Here is a 16,459-nt window from a genome sequence, read left to right on the forward strand (position 1 = left end):
GTTTTAAGTTGAGGGAGGGAAGATTTACGTTGGATGTCAGGGGGAGTTCTTTACTATGAGAGTGGTGAGGTGCTGGAACAGGCTGCCCAGAGAGGTTGTGGATGCCCCATCCCTGGAGGTGTTCAAGGCCAGATTGGATAGGGCCCTGGGCAGCCTGGTCTAGTATTAAATGGGGAGGTTGGTGGCCCTGCATGTGGCAGGGGGGTTGGAGATTCATGATCCTTGGGGTCCCTTCCAAACTGGGCTATTCTGTGATTCTGTGAAAACAGAATTTACAGTTTTGGAGATCTGGTATCCAGTGAATGAGGAAACTAATTTTTATCCATATGGTGAAATGAATTATTTTTCAAGATTTTGTCTTCCTCTTACGCACTCTTCTCACTCATAGTGTCCCTCATGACATTAAGATTAAGACACTCTCTGTGACCTGACCTGATTTACTATGGTATCTTCTCTTCCTTTCTCTTTTATTAACACTTTTGTCCATAGTCTTCATTAAATAGACAATCAGGGTAAGAAAAACTGAAAACACATTATATTTTTCTATTAAAGAGAGTATGAAGTACGCACCTACTGGGATGAATCTAAGCTGGCATTTGGAACAGGTCATTGCATAGAAAGATCTTCCTTTGAAAATTTTATCAACATTTTTTCTCTGCCATGAGGCACAACACCAAGTGAGCCTGGTTCATATGTTTTGGTTCTATCCTTTTTTAATAACTCATGAAAACTACAGCGTGTGTATCTGCAATGAAAAATATAACTTTCATGATTATACAGTGCGCTAAACATGACATATTTAGTCCATGGCTAATAAGTGCAAATAGAAGGAAGAATGTAAAGGGAAAACTTAAGTGTGTTGCTTCATACAGTAGGCACTGGTGTGATACAGGGAAAGTATGAAGAATAGGGGTATCAAGTACCTTATTATTCTCTCTGTGGATAGGAATAAATTAATATTGAATCTTTACCATATAAGGCTTCCTGAAGAAACTAATGAGTCACAGATCACTGAAAGTTTCCCTGTTGTGAGTTGTTTGAGCATCTGCTTCTAAATTTCAGAACAAGACAGATGTCATATTTTATAAATGTCCTCAGAATAGACATATATATATTAGTCATTTTCAGAAGCTTCAATTTCATGTCTGGGAGCAACTAGTTTTAAGATTGATTTGTGAGAAGTCTTTCTTGTTTTCACACTGTTATTTAGCTACAGACTTAATTATGGGATTTGTTCAACAAAGCATAATGCGAGTGTAGTTTTTGCAGGTTCAATATGAATTGAAACTAAAAAAATAGTGCAACTGTTCCTCCTCTATCCACCCACAGGTCACTGACAAGCTATCTCAAAATCAGACTGAGCATCAGATGAGTTTTGTGGTAGTTTGTCATAAGGGTAACAGAATATTTGCTTCATATCTCATTTATAGAGGAGTTTTACTTCTCTCCACATCCGTCTCAGGCAGAAGTTAGAAATACTTCAATTTTCTGTTCTTAAGGGAGACTCTGAAAGGAACACTTAGTTATTTTCCATTGAATTGCTCTCCATAGAACTGAGGCTGAAGGATTTACAGAGAAACACTTGTACAGGGACCATTCCGTGGTGTCTTCTACCCTCACCCTGCCACTGAAAGTTTGCCCAACCTCACACTGGAAGAAAGAAGTATGCAATTTTATTCATACCATCATTTTAGAGAACTGCTGTTGGAAACAACAGTATGAAGCAATGGAATTAGCCCTCCTGTAGCATGCTTCTGGATGGTTTCAGACCACTTATGTGATCAGGTTTGGACGCCTGTGGACAAACCACAGGGTGATTTTGATGATGGCAGTCTGTGGGAAGTGAGTGTGAAAGGTGACCCACCAGGTCCCTTAATAGAGGAAAGTCACTGACTTTAGTGGAGTTCTGTTAATTCACTTGGGGATCTAGCCTGTGTTTCCCCGTGCTCACGATACCATCCATATCTGTACTGTTTTGCTTCTCTGCCTTTGATTCTTATTCTTTTCTCCATTAAGATTTGCCTTTAAGATTGCTGTTTAAATATATGGTTGAATACTAGCAAGAAGTGAGCTCTGTTCTCATTTGGCTTCTTTTCTGTGACCTTACAAACACCTGTAGTCATGCTGTTTATTTCACCATGTGTTACTGTTTCATGCAGGCCAGTGTCTCCCAGGAGCCAGACCTGGCAGCCAGCACCTGTCCCACTGGCCCACAGGGGCAGGCAGCTGGGGATACGAGGACAGCCCCAGACACAGGCGTTGGGAATGTCCCTAGGGATAGGGTGAGTCTGGACCAAGATGTAGTCCTGAAAGTAGGCTCAGCTCAGCAGGGCCTGTGGCTGGGCAGGGCAGGATTGCTGGTACCTCTATCAAAACTAGACAGATTGTGGTGTCAGTTATTCACCAGGGATTATCTGATGCATTTTTGTTTGGAAGGGAAGTACATTTCTGTTGGAAATTGAGAGGGCACTGCCACCAAGGCAGAGCAGAGCACTGACTCCAGCCCCATGCACACTCCACATGCAGAACCTGGATGTGGTGTTGGGATCCTCTGTGGGCTCTTTGCTCCCAGATTCCCAGTATGACTGATGCAGCATTATTTCCCCAGCAAGAACCAATATTTGGCCAGTCAGCCATGAAGTTTCTACTCCTATGTTTACAGATTCTTTTTGCATAAGTGCTGGAGTCACAAGAATGCTTGCTGTGAACAGTCTGAGTGGACTGATGTGACTAATGCTGTGAGCTGTACTTATGGTTAAGTTAGAAAACATTCATTTTATTATTAACACAAAATAGTTGCTGCACTGTTAAGAACGCTTATGTAGAAATTATTTGGACCCAAACAAAGGATTTACCTCCAGCTATTATGAATCAGTGCACCAAGCTGTAAGCAAAAATAATGCCATGCCATTTAGGTAATTAATTATCAGTCTTTAATTATGAATAACAAATAGCCACTGTGACTGCTTTAAGAACAAATCCCAGCATAAAATTTGTCTTCACAATATATTTGTCAAAAAATAAGAAATAATGAGTATGAAGCAAACCGATTATGCAAGATTGGTAAGTAAAAAGGATGCTTAATGAATGTCATTTGTTTTTATATGATGAAATATGTGAACTGTAATTCACCCTGATGTGTGTTAGAATTTCCGTGGGCCCATGCCACTGAAAAACTATGATTCTTCATTCACCATAAAGTTAAGCAGAGATGAAAGCTTTGACAGGCTTGGAAAACAACTGACACTGGGTCACCACATCAAAAAACTAATAAGTAAACAGGACACAAACTAGTAGTTGTTACAGTGATGAATTCTGGTGATGTAGTGGAAAAGAAGTAAAAAGGAAATAATTCAAAGAGGACTCATTTGTTAACAATTTCCCCTCTGCAGTTTGACATCTTGTTTTGTTTCCTCTCCATCTCCTTCTTTCTTTTCCTCCTTTTTTTTCTTGTATGGATGTAAGGAAAAATTTATGTCCCAGCCTGAACTGATGATCGAGCACCAGGTGAAGAGTGTGGCTGGCCCAGGAAGCACAGTGCAATCAATTCACCTGTGCCTCCCATGTGAACAGAAGCTCATTTAAGGGCTAGCCAAGGGAGAATGTCTTCTGGATGAAGGCTTCTTCTTGAGAAAGTGTGTTCTGTAGCTGGAGACCCTATTGCTAGTTGGTGAGTTAATGTTTTCATATGCCTGATTATTGATATTCTTACTGATGCTTTACTTGGTGTTGCAAAGGCTTTTTCAGAAGCAGTTTCACTACTTCTAAGGGCCAACAGTGGATTATAAAGTTTTTCACATTGTAGCTAATATACTGAGTAGCTGAATTATTTGTGCGTATGATTGGCTTGGTGTGTGTTTGAAGATTCCCAGCACAATCCAGTCTGCACAAAGTAAATTTGGGGTTGTAGTGTCTGTTGGACTTCATTCCATCAGGAGGCCATCATAGGCACCAGAATACAGGATTATGCTAAAGGGCTCAGGCTGCTCTGACTCGTCACTGGCAGTGACCAGATCAGAGATACCCTAGTCTAGCTTACTGTGATCTCCATGAGGAAAGTACAGCCTACCTATGGAAAAACTAACTTAGAAGACACAATAACTGCTATTGTGAGTTTGACAGTTTAAATTATCACGTTTAACTTAAATTTTTGAAGTACTGATTTTCTTCTATCTTAGAATCTGCATCTGTTTTGTAAAGGTCTAAGAGTCAAGGCATAGGAAGTTTGAACTGTGTTCAAATTCCTGCTTTTACAAGTTATCAGACGTTCTTTTGTTCTTATATAATGATTAAGTTTTGCTTCTATTTTTCACTATAATTTCTTATCCTGTGTCTGTTCTTTATTATTTGAATTACTTTTACACTCTTCATTGTTTTTATTATGTCCACAGATGATGCAAAAAGCTACACCACTGCAGAAGAGAAAAAAATGAATGAATATTCAGCAGTAATCATATGAATAATTTTTCTAATCCTAGTTATCCTAACCTGGCAAACAAAGGATACTACAGATCCAACACAACTTTGCTATTAAGTGACTGAACTACTTGGAAGATTCTTATGTGGATATATGTGAAAAATTATGAGTTTTTTGGCTCTCATGATCTGGAAAATATTGGGAAGGAAATAGACATTGTCTCTTGTTGTTGAAGACTGCAGACATTTTTCTGTAACACAGGGACATGGGTAATAAAGTTAAGCAGAGCAAGTGTACAATATTAATATCCCAGTTGTCCAACCAAAATTAATAATTAGGAAACTATGATTGCTTTATAATTAGAGAGGTATAGGATAGTTTGGGTTGGAAGGACCCTTAAAGACCACCTAGTTCCAACCCCTCTGCCATGGGCAGGGACACCTTCCTCTAGGTAAATTTATACCACGGCCCATCCAACCTGGCCTTGAACACTTCCAGGGATGGGATATCTACAACTTCTTTGGGCATCCTACGCCAGTTCCTCATGCTCACTGAATAAAAATTTTATTTATGCTACAACTCCACCTAGGGCTCACACAAAAAGGAGCTACAACTAAAAGATTTTGGCAACTCTAACATTATTTTGGAAGCACCTCTCCAGCCCCACTTGCAAAGCCTCTGCATTTTCTCTTTTTGAATACTAACCTTAGGTAGTGCCCAGGCCCAACAGCCATCTCACTTAGGACTCCCTGGAAAGTGGTGAGGACTGAAAGGTTTTGGCAGCCCTTTTGTAACCTACTCACCCTGGGACTCTGCACTTTCATGATTGATATGGGCTGTACAGTGCAATTTCAAGTTCCCCAATTTTTTTCTGTTATGTGGATCTTGAATTTTGGAGTCTGAGCTACCCAGAACACTCCTGAGTACAATTCATTTTGGTTACAGTTTGTGTTGAAATTTATGATACTGAATAACAGGAGGAGAGAAAAGTAGTATTATGGAAACCGTTATTTCTGTGAGACATGTGCATGTTCACACAGTCCTACAATCACTGAAACAAGCTGTTCCAGCACCTCCCTGAAAGTTTATATTTCAAGCCCACAATAGTCTTGGATGTAGTTCTTCATGTTGCTCTGCCAGGAGATTATATTGCTATAAGTTTTGTTTTGTTTTTGAATATATATTTCTCAAATGAAAACTGAATTTTTCAGAAGGAAACTAAAACTATTTGATTTAATTATTTGAAGGTGAAGGCAAAGGCCTATATACAAAACCTTTATTAAAAAAAAAAGTTAGGAACATGAACTTTAATGCTTTAAATGACATTGTCTTACACAATCCTTTTCCTATAATGCTGTTAATGTTAAAACAATCCTTGTTCAGTTAAGAAACAGAAAAGTAGCTACTACCATGTACCACAACTGTAGACCACCTGGCTTCCTGGCCTCTGTATGAGCAAGATAGCTTAACCAAGAAAAGTATACCGTTAGCCAAAGTCACAATATTAACTGGTAAATTAATTGAGTTTGCCACACAAGGTAAAATGGTATAGTCCTAATTTTCGATCTGGTTCTGCCAGTCAAGATTATTTTCCCACTCATTTCAATCAGTTTAAATTGTGGGTGATTTGTATCCCCCATAAAACCTGTAATTGCATGTTGTTTTAACTAGGTAAGCTTAGGTGAAAACATCATGAAACTATTCTTAAGGTACTGCTAATTTAAAGGGGTGAAGTCATCTGTGTTTCTCAAAATGACACCACAAAACATATAAACCTAATATAAACGTAAATGTTTTTGGTGTGCTTATTTCTTTTAGTCTGATTCTGCTTGAGAACTTCTTGTTACTTCATATTTTTGTGGATTGTAGGCCAGATATAGATTTATAAAAGCAGATTTTTAAATATATAAAAAAAAACAGATTATTTTCACTGAACCCTAGCTGGACATGCTCAGGATTTCTTTTTATTTTCTCTTGATTATTTATCATTTGTCCTTACTGAATTTTCAGGAGATGCAACAGGAAGGTACTTCAGAGAGAGGATAGCATCATACAAAGGCACATTTGCTTCATGCTGGCATCTTTGTTTTTCCTTCCAGAACTGTGTGCTCTAGAGAGACCGAGGAAATGGATCACTGAGTATCAAGCTTCTCTACAGATGTAAGTCAATATCCACTTTTTATTCTTACAAGGTGGTAGAAAATGACCTTTTTCAATTAGAACTTGCTTGTTTTACTATTCTTTTGAAGAACTATTACAGCTGTTAGTCATGTTAAAAGAAAACTGCCTTTGGGTGTCTTTGCTGAGTCAACAAATGCTATCTATGGTGTTGTATACTCTTTTTAGTGATTTGTGCATTCATGACTCTGTTTGTGATGTTGCTCCTTGTAATGGCTGTTATTTACTTAAAAAAAAAAAATTATTGTCCATCCTGTTGCAAAACCTTAGGCTGCAAGCTATTAAACATGTACATATGAAATAGCTTTGCTACTCCTGCAACGCAGGAGTTTCCAAACAAAACAGCAAAAATACAGATTTGTTGGAATACATATTGTGGTTAGACTTGTGAAGGCGGTGTGTTGTCACTGACTGACAGGGTTGGCAGGGTGCACATAAAGTCCTGAGGCAACAGTTGTGCTGTGGTTGCTGTGAGAGATCAGGGGAAACTGGCTTATTCAGTGCCCTTGTTTGCCATCATTTAAGTAGAGCTGACTAGGTTAAGTAAAAATGAGTGAAATGTGATATTTGAAAGTTCTTTGACATATAACACCAAGAAGTTTATTGGAAGTATTTCCCTTTTTTTGTCATCACTTCACTTAAAATGTTATGTTTTTAGCAGTAATTTACATGAAATACAATTCTTTCTTGAGACCCCTTTTATTTCAATAGGAATTCAAATTTATAGCACTTTTAGCAAAGGAATTGAGGCAAAATTAGATGTGATTGCCATTTTGACAGTATATGGTGTGTATATATATATCAGAAACATAGAATGGATTGGTTGGAAGGAACCTTGAAGTCCACCTAATTTTATTCCCTCTTGTCATATCATTATCTGTCCACGTACGAAGTTGGTCTCCCTCCTATTCATAAGTTCTGTTTAACTACTGTGAGGCTGCAGTGAGGTTTCTCCTTCTTCCCAGTACGTTTTCAAATTTTTCATGTTCTGAGTCTTTCTATAGTTCTTGTCTGATGAGATATTTAGAATATCTTGGAGACTTCTGATCTGCTTGTCAGCCCTATAGTTTTCATCCTGCATCACTTCTGGTTCATAGAATAAGATGGTTCGTGTACATTTGGGACTGTTTTCTTATATAACCTTTTATTGACTTATTTTCTTCTTTACTTGCTATTTGCTTATATTCTACTAAGCAACTTTTACCTGATCTTTTTCTTTTCATAATGGGATTGTTATCTATATACCCTGCAGCATAAAATTTGAAATGATGCATGAAGTCAATTGAATTTTGAATACTGCACTATTTATTATCTATTTCCAACATACAAAGATACTTAACAATATAATGACTTTTCTATGAAGCTGTGTAGGATCTCTGGGCATTTGTATAGAACAAAAGCAGAGTCATGGCTCTTCATCTAAGTGTTGAATCTTGAAAGACACTTTTTTAAATGTTTGAATTCATACATTTGAATTTGTAATTCAATTCAGACTGTCTGAGAGAGAATCAGTAAAGTATTAAAATCCTCCTTTCAAAACAGGTTAAATTTGATACCGTGTTAGAGTCACTCAGCTCCATCTTAATGCATAGGTAAACTCAGAAAATTAGAGTACTCAGCTTTAAAAGGTAGTTCAATCTAAACATGATTCTTAAAACTAGGAATATTTGGTCTCAATAAGCTTCTTTGTGTAGATCTAGCTATAGCTAGCACTACTATGAATTCAAATACTGCTGAGAGAACCAGACCTCTTATACCTTTGAAGGTCAGGCTTTGTGTTTCTATAAGCATGTCATCCAGATATTAATACATATGGAGATAATATTTTGTCCTATGTAAAATAAGTTAGCTTAGATTAAAAATATGGAAGAACTCAGTTTGGCAGACAAGAATTGCATTGCTACTTCAGAATATATATTTGCATTAACTTTCATAACACAGTATGCCCTGTCCTGAAAAAAGTTGTCATGGTTTTATGATTTTTGGTTATTGGTATTCCACATCATAACATCATGTAGTGCAGTAGGAGTTAGAGTTACTACTCCAGTTCTGGGTACTTGTCCCAGAAGAGAAGAACAACTACATATATTCCAAAGGACTTTATGTTTGTAGAGGAGATAAAGCCCCTGACAAGGTCATGAGACCAGGCTCTCCTCCCTGCTGCTCCAGCTGACCACACGTTTTGCCTCAGCATTAGTGTGAGGCCTTCACTTTTTTGGAAACTCTCGCATTATATTATAATATATTATTATAATAATAAATTATATATTATATTTATTAGCTCCAATTCTAATTATATTGTACTATATTGTATTATAGTGTGTTATCTTGCATTCTAATATCTTATTTAGTCAATTAGCGTTTCTTCTCAGATTGCTGCCACTGTTCTGTTTGGGGCCCATCTCTCTATCCTTTTTCCTTATCCCTTTCCAGGGAGCAGATCTGCAGGTCCCTCCACCCCACTAGTCACAGAACCAGGCCAAATCAGCCCATAAACCGTTGACAAAAGGCGAGGTTGTTAAATATCCAAGTGCGTTCTTAAGAAGTTAAATAATGTGTGAATGAAATCATCCTCCTCTACATTTGGAGTGTTTCACTGAGAAAGATGACTCTCATGTAGACGTCTGGGTCCACAAAGGTTTCTACTGATTGCTACAGGCTATTCTAAGCAGAAGAAAACAAGGAAAGTGCTCATAGGAAATGAATCTGGAAATTAAGGATTGCCATTTATATGGAGGTAATTTTCCTTCCCATACAGAATACAGGAAAACTGTAGTGTTCTCTTGCACTAGTGATATGAGGAAGCGCTAAGTGACCACAATAGAGAGGTACTGCTATGTGTTTGCTCTGCTCTCATACTCTTCCCCAAGAAGTCACTGCTCCTTTCTGCTGAAGATGAGTTGTTTGGCTGAGAGAACTTTTGATCTAACCAAGCTCAACTTACCTTCTCATTTCTAGTGTTTTTCAAGTCCATAATCCAGGCAAGAGAACTTAGATGCACAAACTATTATTGCTATAGAATCTTATGCAAAAAGAATCTGAGTTATATACACTGCACTGAAGCATAAGCCATAAACATCAAACTATCATTAGACCATATCTGAGGGGCCACTGGGGCTGCAGGCTTGACAACGCTGCCTGATTGGCCTTGTTTGTTATATTCATTGTCATTCAGAGCTATTGTCAGTGCAAGATAAATTCTTGCAACAGCGTCTATTATGATAAATTTTGTGGCAGACTCCAGCGCTTTCTTTCTCAGAGTCTTAACACTCTCAGAGGGAATCTTCATTCATCTTTATGGTAAATGATGAATCTAGCAATCTTATGTTGAAACTTTTCTGCTTTTCTTTTTAAACTTTCAGGAATTTTGCATGACTATTTGAAATGTGTCAAAGTAAGATGAACACAGACTGTTACCCAGTCACATCCTTGCAATTCTGAAGAAAATGCTCTGGCAGCTGGATCTGGTGAATCTTAGGCTGTGCTGTTAACTCAGTCCAGAGGGACAATGTGCTCTAAAGATTTTGCAGGCATCCTGTAGCTGGCATTTTCACCTCTTACTAGTGACTGTGGATCACAATATTAACAGGCTTTGGAAAAAATCGATGAAATATGTATTTTTTTAGCTGTATTTCTGATCTTCATTTTATAACTAAAGAAAGAATAGCTGAGTAGCTGTGGAAAGGGAGAAAGCTTCTCTTTAGCAGTTCTAGAGAACGAACAACATTATCTATTTTTTCTTGCCCAGTTGTTACAGTCTGATTAATACAATTTAATGTTTTTTTCTGAATATAAGTCTAGTAAAAAAAAAAAAAGTAAATAGGTTTCCATGGGTGAGGATTAGCCGTGTAACCTTGCTGCATGCATGTTTGCTTCTAGCAGTAACATCTGAACTTGTGGTTAACAAACATGTAGTGCCTGTGCTAGTTCCATTCTGCACTATGTTAAGTGAAAAGTAAATTTTATAGCTAAGAGCTACCAAACACTGCAGTACTAATCCCTAAGACTGTGTGGCTCAATAAAGAAGAGTTTAATGAAAAAGATGCTGCAAGGGACTTATTTTTTGTTCCACCACATTAGTTATGAGCTGTAAAAATCCAGCAAAACAAAAACCAAAACAGAATAATAAATGCTATAACAACTTTTGCTTTTTATTCTTAAGTGTTCAGTATTTGTGACGTTGATTTTTCTATCACCATGGCAATCACTGGACAATATGACAGCATCTGAAAACAATATAAATATTTATTTGCATGTAATGTTTTATCTGGAAGCTACTGCTATCCAGAGAAAAAGATTAAGTACCTATTTATTCCAACTTCTGCAGATGTTCAATTTGTTTGGTTTTATTTATGTGTGTATTCTTTTTTTTTTGTACTGGTAGGTGTATTGATGTACTACAGGTTCAGATAATTCTTCACTTTTGCCCAGGTAATTGTGCATTATTTGATTTATTGTATTGTTAACACCATTTTCCTCTGTCCTACTTTATTAGGCCATATTTAAGTAATATATGTGCACATCTGATATCAATCCAAGTGAAGTCTGAATCCAGATTTAGATATGACCTTCTCCCTAGGATATAACTTTTTCTAATAAAAACTGACTGAATTAGAAGCATGAAGAAACAGCTCTCCTGTTTTTTCCTTAACGATTTTTGCCTAGGGGTTTAGGAAAATGCTTCAGAAATCAGACCAATTTTCTAACCTTCTCATTTTATATCTTGCTGACAAATTCTGTCTTAGAGTGTCTGTATCTCATTGTCCATTCTTCTTTGCTTCAGGGCATCTCATAGGCCGTATCTGTTGAATGATTCCATGAATGAACTGGAAGATGAAATATAGTGCCTGTCAATCATATTTTACGTGACACAATTCAGGGAGGGATTGTAAATTCATGGGAGAATGAGAATAAAATACAGCGTAATCATCACGCACTGGAAAAGTGGTCTGAAATCAATGAATGGGATTCACTAAGGATACTGGCAAAGTGGCTTATGTAGGAAATAACAATCAGAACAAAATTGATGAGCTTAAATGCAACATGGAAAACTTAAAGTTTAAAAATGAGGAGAAGAAAAATCCTGAATAATAATATGTGATGGTTACTTTGGATTTCATTCAATTACTGCAAGAGAAGTCTCCGTAACATTCTTAATAGTGTTTAAAGTATGAGAAGGCTTGCAGTTTTCACTCAGACTTTACTAAGATTCCGAAGCACTTTATATTCAAAAGCTCTAGAAAAAATTGAAACTATGTGAGATTCCATTCCATTCCTTCTCATTTTGAATCTTTTTGATATAGCCTTTAACACTGGAAGCCATGTAATTAATAAGAGTTAACAAACTTAAAATGTCTGCCTTTAATCCCGTAAGACATATTATGGACGGGTAACACAAACCATAATTCTGTGCAGTGTCAGTCTATTATGAATAACATTTTTCTTTCATCGTTTACAGCTGCACAGGATTCCTTGTCAGTTCTGTATTATAGCTGTTCTCTCTGTACTCGTATCTATGAATTAATTACAACAGAGGTCCCAATTAAGATTTCTTGTACCACGAGTACTAACTGAAGTGGTATAAACAGAGAATGCTGCATATGCATTAAGAAAAAATGGCAATTCAAACAGTGAAATGTCTTAATTTCAAGTTATGGTTGATTCCATCCCTCCAACTCTTCCAAGGTTTTGACCACTATACAGTATAAAAGACATGAAATTGGAAAAAGACAACCATCTATTATCTGAAAACAAGCCTTTCTCTCAGAGCTTGCCTGGAAAAGAAAGCAAGAAATTCTCAATGATAGAATACTAAATTTGAAGTTCTAAAGAATTCATTGAGATAGGTACTTTCTTTAATTATTTGTTAGGTTGCCTCAATTATACAGCCAGTTTTTTTTCTATGGCAAAAGACCTCTTGCCAAATCTAGCTGGCAATGTTTGAAAAGTGTGATATAGTGCTATTGAAAAGCACTCACTAGCTTTTTGAAAGTTACTGTGTAGCATGTTTGTATTTACTTATGTGGAAGCACAGCATTCTGTATAAGGCCTTTGCCACTACCTGTATCATTTGGGTATACAGAAGCCAAAACATCCTTAGGTGGTCTGCTATGAACTTTTAAGGGACTCCAAAAGCATCTTGTATAACATGCACAGAAATTAAATATGATTTCTCAACAGCAATGATTCCAAACTGAACTTTCTAGTTTCTGCATGAAGATTCTTCAGGGGAGACCTGTAGGGAGGTGGTGATGGTGTCTGAAATTAAAGAGAACTTAGCATTTGGGAGGTATTGCTGCAAATGTACCAAAACATGTGGTTAACTAAAGGCATTACGCCACTGAGATTAGAACTACACCTAGTTATCTCGACAAGGAAACAAGGGACAGAGGAAAAGCATTATTTCTGTAGGAAATGTCTGCGGGTGAATGTTCTGTGTAATGAAACATTTGGATCATAGCTGGTATTGGTTGCAATCAAATCTCACTGGTGAAAAATATGGTACTTGCTATGTTTGGTAGGATTCCTCTGTAAGCTACTCTTAAGTTGGCTTTTATACCCTGTTGAAACTGGTCTATCACCTTGTTAGTGGGCATTACTGCTCCCTTAACAGCTGGCAGTGTGCATAGGCATGCTGCAGAACCAGACCATGGATCTATTTTAATTATAAACACAGGACCCCTTCTGTGCAAGGCAGCCATGCATAAGGTTATGAGGATAATATCTCATTATCATTCTATCAAGCTAGATTAATTTGGAAAAAATCAAAACATTTCTAGAGATAAGAAAGAAATGGATCAGGTTTCTTCAAAGTAAATTACAATCAACAGCAAAAAGAACAAATTATTTCTTTCAATATGTCAAAGTCCAGATAAATGGCTTACATGGGTGCAGGGAGAAGCTGTGTTGACTGACATAATTGGCCATGCAATATCAACAGATTTCCCTCGAGGAGAAAATGAGTTTCATGGAGCTGTTTCTGCAGTAAGGTGCTTCTCAGGGTGGGTGATGCTGGTCCTTCGTTGTGTTCACAAGCAGAAGAGGGGAAAAAGGAGAGAAGAAGAGAAAATATTTTAAAAGTGAAGGTATTTAGAGTACTGTGTGTAGTGGATTTACTTTATTTCCTTTGATTTTTTTATTTTATTTATTTTTTTAGGAATGAATTTGCTTTGCATGTCCTATTTTCTGGGTTTTTGTTTGCTTTTGTTTGTTTGAAGTATCCCTTAATATGATTTTCTTTTTTGTCTTCTCATTCAGTTTTCAGGTTGTCCTGGTGACACCTTTCTATATGGCCCTTCCTTGGAAGTGCATGTTTCTTTCATTTTTTTTTAGAACATGTGTTACTAAAGTGAAAAACAGCCTGAAGGCTGAGAGGGTAGATGGGAGGAAGGTTAGTCATTCCTTTAGAAATTTTGTTGAAGATGAAGTCAGGAAAAAAAAAGACAACAATTGGCTTGTGGGAGGATTTATGAATGGACCAATCAGAAGTTGAAAATTAGAGTTTAAAGCCAGCTTCAAAAGTTACTACATTTTTTCCTCCTTTGAAATTCTCTATTAGAAAAGAAAATATCTTTCATCTTTACATTTCCTTTAGGGAAGTTTAATTTGTTTAGGGAAAAACCTACAGCTTTAGAACAAAATTGCAATTCTCAGCAGAATACCTAGCTAATCTCTGTATGAAATCTACCCTGTGAAGGACAAACGTGATTCAGAATCCCTCTGTACTTATTTCCTTTCTCAAATGCAAGAGGTAATCCAGCTCTAACTGGTGCCCAGTACCAGATCACATCTCCCCATTGCATCTGCTACCTCTGGAGATACCGAAAAGCACGTAGAAGAGGTGGAGGGCTTTGGGTATGAGAGGCCAGCTAAGCAGCTGGAGGGCTTTGGGCCCCAGGGTATATGTAAGCATGCAGCTCTGCCAATTCTGCCCACCACGATGGCAGCACAGGGCTATGCTCAGTGCTTGGCAGCGGCAGAGGTCCTTCTCCAGCCCATATCTTTGGTTTCAGACCTGCTTTCCTAACAGGGAGAGGGAAGACAAGTTCTAAAAGGAAAGCAAAGATGAACAAAGTGATATAAACACAGCTTTAGCAATGTCTAATAAAAAGTACAGCTAAACACCAGAAGGAAAGCAAAAGCACCTGTAACTGCAGCACACTTAAAAGACATAAAGGCAATTTAGTGGAACAAATCAAACCCTTGCAACTACTTACCCAACTGTAAAGGCAGTAACAGAATCACAAGCACCTGAAGGATTGCCTTTATTGTTTGAAGAACAGAACATCTCTTGTTAAGAAACATACAGAGCAAGAATACATTAGAGGGAAATGAGTTAGGACAGCCATTGGAGAAAAAGAAATATCCAGTTACTTACAAAAATATTTCACAGTCATTTCCAGCCAGGTTACTATTAAAAATATCTCTGTGGAAGTGAATTTTATGACAGTTATATACAAAATAACTGGATTCTTCAGTATGTGATGGCTTTATGGATATGATATCTGAATTTGAATGTATGTTCATAACACTATGCAATTACTGAAAGTAGTAAATAGCTTTTAGAAGGCTTATTCTCTACTGAAATGATAAATGCAATGCAAAGTAAAACACTGAAATAAAGAGGAAAGAGCAGACAGGGCTAAAAGATATGCCATTGCAGTCTTAAATCCATAATTAAAATGGAACAGCTTCTGCAGAATTAACCCTACTTTTAAATTCATATGTATTTTCCATTACAGTTCTGTAGTATGTAATGCTTTTAATGCCGAGTTACAGACCAAAGGTAAATATTACTGGGAAGATTTCTTGAAAATCAGGCAATGTGCTTGAGGTATGAAGCAGCAATCTACTTCTGTGTTGTTGAAAGTATTGTGGGCTGGGTTTGCTTTCCCAGGACACAAACGCTGTTGTTTGTTTTTTTTAACACTTCAAAGTTGTTGTGCAGTTAATCTTCAGTGAGGATGAGTACATGTGACACATTTGGAAATATCTGCAATAGAAATGAGAATGCTAGGCATGTATAAATTTGTTAACCTTTTAAGCTGCGTCAGCTCACAGCAATGAATATAATAACCATACCAAGTGTTTTTGAAGGTTATAATACTTACCAGGTAGAGTTGTATTCTTCATGCTTATCAGTCCATCTGCTGATTTCTACATCAGTTTTTACATCAGTTTTTTTGACATTACAAATGTGTAAATTCATGCTTGGGATAAACATGAATCACAGAAAAGCATAGTTCAGCTATCTGCTTTAGAAAAAGTCTCAGAAAGATGTAATTTTGGAGGAGGTAGGAATGTTTGGGATATACATTCTCCTATCCATTCAGGATAAATATTCTCCTATGAAGAAAGGTTTAGGGAACTGGGCTTGTTTAGCTTGGAGAAGAGAATGCTCTGGGGAGACCACATTGTGGCCTTCCAGTATCTGAAAGGAGTAGTTTAAAAAAAAAAAAAAAAAAAAAAAAGGGAGTATGTTTATGAGGGTGGATAAAGATAGGACATTGGGGAATGGTTTTAAACTGAGACAGGGGAGATATAGGTTAGATTTTAGGAGAAAGTTTTTCACAGAGGGTGGTGACATGCTGTAAGAGGTTGCCCAAGGAAGTTGTGGATGTCCCATCCCTGGAGGCATTTAAGGTCAAGCTGGATGTGGCTCTGGGCAGCCTGGTCTGGTGGTTGGTGACCCTGCACATAGCAGGGAGGTTGAAACTAGATAACGGTTGTGGTCCTTTTCAGCCCAGGCCATCCTATGATTCTATGATATACCTTTTTGTCTGAAAATATTGATTCACTGATAGTATGCTAGTTGATGTCCAAGGGCTATCTCACATTGTTTTTGTCTATTAAAGTGGCAAAAAA

The 16,459-nt window shown here is 37.3% G+C and overlaps 1 long non-coding RNA gene across 1 annotated transcript; it reads left to right on the forward strand.

Moving 5' to 3' along the window:
• Positions 1 to 3,585: 3,585 nt before the first annotated feature.
• On the forward strand, positions 3,586 to 11,735 carry LOC109365958. Its single transcript, XR_002111882.1, has 4 exons — positions 3,586 to 3,670; positions 6,517 to 6,577; positions 10,980 to 11,026; positions 11,379 to 11,735. It is a non-coding gene; the product is annotated as an uncharacterized LOC109365958 (long non-coding RNA).
• The last annotated feature ends 4,724 nt before the right edge of the window (positions 11,736 to 16,459 follow it).

This window comes from Meleagris gallopavo, chromosome 2, assembly GCF_000146605.3.
Source record: "Meleagris gallopavo isolate NT-WF06-2002-E0010 breed Aviagen turkey brand Nicholas breeding stock chromosome 2, Turkey_5.1, whole genome shotgun sequence".
Taxonomy (NCBI): Eukaryota; Metazoa; Chordata; class Aves; order Galliformes; family Phasianidae; genus Meleagris; species Meleagris gallopavo.